This window comes from Sturnira hondurensis, unplaced genomic scaffold (genome assembly GCF_014824575.4).
Source record: "Sturnira hondurensis isolate 20B ecotype Veracruz unplaced genomic scaffold, ASM1482457v3 Scaffold0022566, whole genome shotgun sequence".
Lineage (NCBI taxonomy): Eukaryota > Metazoa > Chordata > Mammalia > Chiroptera > Phyllostomidae > Sturnira > Sturnira hondurensis.
Window position 1 is genome coordinate 7341812 of NW_028095197.1, and position 7541 is coordinate 7349352.

Sequence of the window (7541 nt, forward strand, 5' to 3'; positions counted from 1 at the left end):
GCGTTGCAATATTTGAGAGATGGATGGGGAAGCCTTAAGGCCGTAACCGTGGAAAGGGGTGGACTGATTTAAGAGCTGCTATGAGGTGGATTCTCTAGGACTTCGTGGCTGATTGGATATGTGGAGGGGTGAAGGATGAGAGAAAGTCTGTGACTGTGTGTTTCTGGTGGGGTGGCTTGGGGGGGATGGTGCCATTCCTTGAGCTGGGGGCATAACTTTGTGGTGCAGAATGATTAATTCAGTTTTTCATAGTTCGAGTTTGAGGCGTGTGTGTGGTTCCTCTGGGCAAAGGGCCAGCGTGCCGGGCAGAGCGGCTGCACCAGGTCTGGAGCCTGGTCTCCTGGCCCCCAAATGCAGTTTTGGGTTGTCTCTTGACTTGTTTGAGTGGGTGGGGAGCCCAAGATGCCAACAACCCCAGCCTTCTGGGAATTCAGGGCTCTGGCCAGAGACACTGTGTCTCTTCCCTTGTGTCTGTCTGCACAATGCTCAGCAGCACAGAGCTCGACCCCCAGATAGAGACATTGGGAGGGCTTCTGAGTGACAGTTCAGTTCAGTAAACCCTCTATAGGGAAAGCCCTGTGGGAACTGCAGAGATGAGCCAGACCTGGCTGACTCCTGCCCTCAGAGAGCTCATGGTGTGGTGAAACATCACGAATACAAAGCAGAATAGGACAGATACTGAGCGAAGTTTGCAACAAAGTGCTGTAGGGTGAGAAGGAAAGAGAACACTTTTAAACTGCGTCAGGGGAGCGTGCATAATGAGACAGTCCTGTTCTCACCAGAGAACAGCATTGATGGGGACTGGCGGTGCAGGTGGTGCAGGTAATGTCGTGAGGGGTAGCCGTGTGAAGGGGCTAGAACATCAGGCTGAAGGTGTGGTGGTGGTGGGAGGGGGGTGTCTGGATTCTGGAGGGCTGGAGGACGCAGCTGGAGGATTTGGACTCACTGCCGTGGTAATGGGGAGCCATCAGAGGTTCTTGATGAGGAGAATGATGAGTCAGGGTGACCTAAGTAGCAGACCACTCTGAGTGATGCAGGGATTTGTTGTGGAGAGGGTGAAACTGGAAAAAGCCCATTCATGCTGCTCGTCACCTGCCAGACCCAATAAGCACAGACTGAATCTTTATGGGTGCTTTATTCAAATGGCCAGCAATCTGAGAAGACAGCGGGTTTGTACCCTCACAGACCGTCTTAAATTCCATTTTAAACCAACCCTTTTTATAAGAAGAAAAGTGTAGGTAAGGGGTTTGGAATTCAAGGAAAAAGTTAATCATATAAAACCTACAGCATTCTTTTATCTGTGCCCTGGGAGGTGGTCTTCATCTGTGCCCTGAGTGGTGGGTGTCTCCCCCTGGAGCACAATGGCTCAGAGACCATCCTGATTGCTGGCCGTCCTCCTGGGGCCGGAAGGTGGAACTGCTTCCCGTCTCCTGGAGTCAGGGTGGGTCATACCTTCAGTTCCTGGAACAACAGCTTTTGACATTCATTGATGACTAAGCTTACTAGCTATTACTTAAACTAAAATTTTTCCGACATCTGAGTCCCCCATCAAAGGAACTTATGCAATTGTGGGGGCAGCTGCGGAAGTTTATGCAAAGCTGCTACCTCTGCATTAGTGTTGGACCTGGAGTCCCTGTGGGCACCCGGGCTGGCGGGGATGAACTGGGGGTAGGGACATACCAGCACCCAGGAGGACAAACTGGAACCTGTGTCTGGCTCTTACTGCCCTCGATCTCAGTGACACTGGTGACCTGCCAGAGAAGTTGGCACTCTTTCCTACGGGGCTGCCCTTGGGACAAGACTCAGAACAGTTGAAGGAGGTGATTGGGTGGAGGGGCTGCACTAACAATGAGTTGAGCCCTGGGGAGTGACAACGCGTGAGCCAGTGCTCCTGCAGTGTCTGCTGCTGCTTCCGTTTTGCCTTCCAAATCTCATGCAAATTTCTCTTGCAGCCCATTCTAACCCAGAGCCATGTAGGGAAGGACTTTCTGAAAGGCACAGTTCCACCTAAGTGTGACCCAAGGCAAAGCCATCACAAGTGAGCTAATGAGAGCTTTCCTGGGACAACTGACCTGGCATCAGCCAGTGAAGGGTGGATGGTCAGAGGAAAGGAAGGCCACTCTCTGTAGGATGGTGTGACAATCATTAGGTTATATTCGCAACCCTCCCTCTCCTTCCAGACACCAGGTAGGTGGGCTCCCCCCACACCTGGCCATATTCTTGAATGGGGCAATAAAACAGAAGTGGAAGTAACGTGCCACCCCTGAGTGGAAGCGTGGAGAGTCAGGGCCGGCCTTGTCATTTCTCTTCTTCTGTCACTGTGACCAGCAGCCTCCTGGACATCTGCTCCAGCAGCTGCTCTAACTGTCCCGAGTCCCAGAAGGGATCAGAGCTCCTGGCCAGTCTCTAACGGACCTATAACAGGAGTGAGAAGTAAACCTTTGTGGTTTTTTTAAATAAAGGTTTTATTTATTTATATTTTAGAGAGAGGAAGGGAGAGGGAGAGAAAGGGAGAGAAACATCAATGGTGGTTGCTTCTCACACCCCGCTGCCCCCGTAACTGGGGACCTGGCACACAATCCAGGCCTGGGTCCCAGACTGGATATTGAACCGGTGACCCCTTGATTTGCAGGTCAGCACTCAACCACTGAGCCTGGCCAGCCAGAGCCCCTTGAGTTTCTAAGCCACTGAAAATTCGGAGTTATTACCACAGTGTAACCTAGACTATCCTGCCGGATGCAGTTGTAGAGCAACAGGAAAAGCAGGACATCTTCCTGGAGAGCAGGTCTCCCCCGAACAGAGCCATGGTGGCAGCTTTTACTTCTGCGTTTCTCAGGCTGTAGATGATGGGGTTGAGTGAGGGGGTCACAACCCCATAGAGCAACGCGATAATCTTATCCAAGTCAGGGTCCTTGGCCTTGGGCTTGAAGTACATGAAGGAGATGGTCCCATAGAAAACCACCACGACTGTGAGGTGGGCAGAGCAGGTGGAGAAGGCCTTGCGCCGGCCTGCAGCGGAGGGCACCCTGAGAGGATGGTGGCCAGGATAAAGATGCAGGACAGACAGATGAGCAGGAACCGGGCCACTGACACCACGAGTATGGCCACCATGAAAAGCAGCGCGTTGAAAGAGATGTCCCCACACGCCAGTTGCAGCACTGCCAAGATCTCACAGAAGTGGTTAATGACATTGTGGCCACAGAAGGGGAGTCTCCAGGCGACGATGGAGTGCAGCAGTGAGTTGGCAAAGCCTATCCCCCAGCTCAGCACTGCCATCAGCATACACGTCTGCCCACTCATGAGCTCTGTGTACCTAAGCGGATGGCAGATAGCCATGTAACGGTCATACGCCATCACCACCAAGAGCAGGCACTCGGTGGAGCCTAGCGCCGTGGTCAGGTACATCTGCAGAGCACAGCCAGGGAAGGAGATGATCCTTTTGGCTTTCAGGAAGTTGACCAGCATGAAAGGCACGAAGGAGGATGTGCCACAGATGTCCACGAGAGAGAGGTTGCCGAGAAAGAAGTACATGGGGCTGTGCAGGTGGGGGTCCAGCACATTCAGCCCTGTGAGGAGGCTGTTGCCCAGCATATTCATAGAGTAGATGCCCAGGCAAAACACAAACAGGGCCATCTCTAGGTTCTAGTGGCCGCGTAGTCCCAGCAGGACATATTCTGTCACAAATGTCTGGTTGGCCTGACCCATCTCATGCTCCCTCTGTGTGCCTCTGGACTGTACAGGATTTTGGGAAAAGTTCTGGCGAGCCCGGGAGCCAGGTGACCGGAATGTGTGCCCTGGGGCAGGTCAGCCCCACCTCTGGAATTTACTTTCACCCTCTGTGTAATGAGAGACTGAGACTTAAGGTCTGTAAACTGGCCCTCCCTGCTCTGCAGTTCTGACATAACTTAGGGTGGATGAGACTATTCTAGTTCTTTATGTTCTTTGCTGTTTCCTCCGGGGGGTGCCCAGGAGACAATAAAGTAGGATTCGTGGTTGACACACTCCTTTGGAATTTAGAGGTTTGGTTGTTGAAAGGAAGCAACTTTTCTAGGTTATGACTCCAATGGCTGCATTATGTCCATATCAGAGTCCTTCATTGCTGCATGATTTTTGAATGTCTATTCTGTGCTAAGTATTGTTTAGATGCTGGGGCTACAGCAGTAAGACAACTAAGTGGACAGAAAGGTGCCATGCCTATCACAAAGGCTTCTCCTCTTTCCTGAATTAGGTGAGCTGAGCTCCGGAAGGCAGGTGGGTGACAATGGTGCTTACCTAGTGTTCCTTCGGGCCATGAAAATCGAACATTTCCACTCCACAGGATGTGCAAGGCTGACTTCCAGGCGCCATCCTTATGGGATCATAGACCATCTGTTGAGTTTTAAAAGAGCATGCATATCCCAGTAGAGCCACTGGTTACAGGATTTAATCCTAGTTGTGAAAGTCAAGTGACTCCTTCTCAATGTCCACATTGATTTTTAGAGTAAATGATATTGGTACTGATGTCACACAAGTAGAGAAGACCAGCCTGTAACCTGGGAGAGGCATGCCGCCGGTCAGTCATCAACTAGCTGTATACAGGGAGGGTGGGAAGAGCCTGCAGTTTTCTCCTGGGTGGGGGGGCTTTCACTGCTGTTTGGAGGTGCTCTCACTGCCTCCTCGGGAAATGCCCGTGTCAGGTATTCGCAGTCATCTTGTTAGACAGGAAAGCTGTCTTACGGCCCAGGCGACCTCTGGTCTAAAGGAGGAATAGGAGCTGAGAGTGATTCTTATCGTTCGGAAGTTAGAATTTCTCCTGCCGCAAACCCTTAACTCTGGGGTTGCCTGGAAGGGCAATGCCCTGTGACACAGCATTGGAGCCCTGTCTGTGCTACAGGGATGGGTTTTCCCCTCAATCTTCCTAAACTGCATCTACCATTTATAGGGATGGAAGGGCTCACCTGCTCCTGAATAAACCTCATCTTGTAGGCATGTCCCTCCTTCCGTCTTCCCTGGGTCGGGGAGGGACATTCCCTGCTCATTCCTCAGAGCCCAGCCTAGTTGCTACTTTCTTCTCCCTCCCGCCCCCTGCAGTTACCTGCTCCCTCCTGAGGTTTCCTTAGCCTTGGCCTTCCCTCTGTCCTCCCGTTTGGTGTGCTCCATACCCGTCTCCTCTGCTACACTTGAGAGCAGGGCTCTGTCTCCTTCCTCTCAGAACCTCCCACAGACAATCAATAGACGATTCAAAGCACCTCGCTTCGCATCCAGCTTCAGCACTAACGAGCTGTGTGATATTGACCAAGTCACTCAACCTCTCTGAGACTCAATTTCCTTTTGAAAAATGGGGCTGCTGTGCAGCTCAGACGACACATATGTGTGGAGGTGCCGGTGTGCTGCCCGCACTAAATAACACATTATTACTGAGGCTCCAGATCAAAGACTTTGTCTCAACTCCGCTGGGCTGGGCTTGACACCTCTGGGACCGGAGAGCTCCAGGGGGTCGTGACCCTCTGTCTCCACAGAGCCCGTGTCGGTTTCCCCTCCTCCAGCCTGAATCAGGGTGATTGTAGAGGAGGTTTCTGGAACTTATTCACGTAAACATTTCAAGGTAGGGTTGCTTTTGCTAAGATTTGGTGAAAGGATAGAGAATAGCCCGAGTGTGGTGGCTCATCTGTTCACTCATTCAACGGATAGTTGCTGAGCAGCTGCTATGTGCCAGGCCCCGTGCGAGGTGCTGGGAACAGAGGGATGTCAGACTCCTGCACTGACAGAGCTCACACTCATTCTCTCTCTTGGTGACCTTGGGCACATCCCTTCTTCTCTCTGGCTTTAGAAATCTCTGAGGTTCTTTTTGAGTCCGGGATATAAAGACAAACTAATACTTGAAATCTGGAAAGAAATTCAAAGAAAGCATCTTTTTTTCCCCTAGGTTATGATTTCATGTGTCTGGATTGTACCTGTAGTATTTCAGATTCAAAGTAAGGACTTGGTTTTTGTTGGGTGTGTTGCTACAAAAAGGCTTATGTTAACCTGGAATTAGGACAGTGAACACAGAGGAGGGGATGTTTCCCAGCAGGTGAAATGTGACCCTGCGTCTCTCTTCCTCACCTTTGTCTCTAACAGAAAGACCAAGGAGGAGCGTCAGAGGCCTTCGAGAGCTTTTGTGTTCAGGCTCCAACCCACCCTCCCGCCTCCCCTCCCTCTCCTCTGTCCCTTCTTGCAATACCTGCTCCAGCCTCGGGAGACACCCTCATTTTTGGACAAACCCCGCACAATCCTGTCTCATCCTTCTTCTTATACTCTTCGACCTGGAGTGGCCCTCCTCTTCCACTTATCCTTCAAGGCTCAGCTCACACCTCCTCCATGCAGCCTTCTCAGATGCCTCCATAGAATTTACCATCTCAGCAATATGATGTCTACAAAAGATGCCACGAACACAGGGACTCATCACTGCGACTCAGGAGGTGTTGGCTATTGCCTTTCTATATCTGCTATTCTGCCAATAATCCCGATCCCAGATGTCTTACCCTGAGACCACCTCCCCCCTCCAAATCCATACTCACCGACAGAATGGTGAGCCTTTGTGACTGCTGGCAGGAGGACTTTGGGGGTGCCAGTCTCCTACCTGTGGTCATGGCTGCTGTTTCTGAAGAGTAAAATCAGGAGAACAGGGGGTTTCCTCACAATTTGTCTGGTTGTAACCCATTCGTGGAAATTAGAACTAGCCCATGAGGCCACAGGCTAATGGTTCCAAAGAAATAAGTCTGTGTCCAGAAAATAGCACGCTGCCAGGTTCCCGACAGCTTTGACTCTGAATGAGACATTGGGATGCAGCTGCCATTTCCTTTGCGATTCAGTTAAGATGAGCTGGGTTTTTCTGCCGTAACACACAACCTCCTAATTAGTGGCTTGCCCTGGCAGAGGTTTCTTTCTTTCTCATGCTACATCTCCATTGTAGGTTTTGGGGGGGCTCTGTTCCATGTGGTCCTCCTCAGAGACCCTGGCTCCACCATCTGGGACATCACCAGTTGTTACGGCTTGGGGAGTACACACTAGAGCACCTCAGACCAGCAATTATGAAATGTGTGCAGCCAAGATGGGGGCCCCAAACAGAGGTTTGGAATGGGGTCCAGAACTCAGTGTGTCTAGGAAATATTAGAAAGACATATAAGATGTCCTCACCCCTTCCCTCTCAGGTGTGAGTTGGGGGAAGGGACGCATGGAGCAGGAGCAGGCAGAGCTGTTTTGTACAGCCACAGCTTTGCAGCTAACCCATGGCATAGTTATTTCACATATCTACAACCTCTAACTGGTGGCATAGATATGTTAAATAGCTGTGACCATGCTCTGAACCAGGGGGAGGGAAGGGACTTCCTTCCAAGATGTAACTGGGGGCAGGTCCCCCAGGTTATGGCGCCTGCGTAAGAGCTTGGAGAAGATTGGCTCCATGACATGGGGCCACACCTGCCCAGACTCACTGTGGTAGCCCAGTAAACTTGGAATAATACAGGAATGCCGGCAGGTGTAACTGCTTGTAGGAGGAGTCAGAAATGGGGGTACAGAGG

The 7541-nt window shown here is 51.3% G+C and overlaps 1 pseudogene; it reads right to left on the reverse strand.

The window, feature by feature from the left end:
- Positions 1 to 2719: 2719 nt before the first annotated feature.
- Positions 2720 to 3705, reverse strand: LOC118979846 (olfactory receptor 13C7-like; annotated as a pseudogene).
- Positions 3706 to 7541: the final 3836 nt, after the last annotated feature.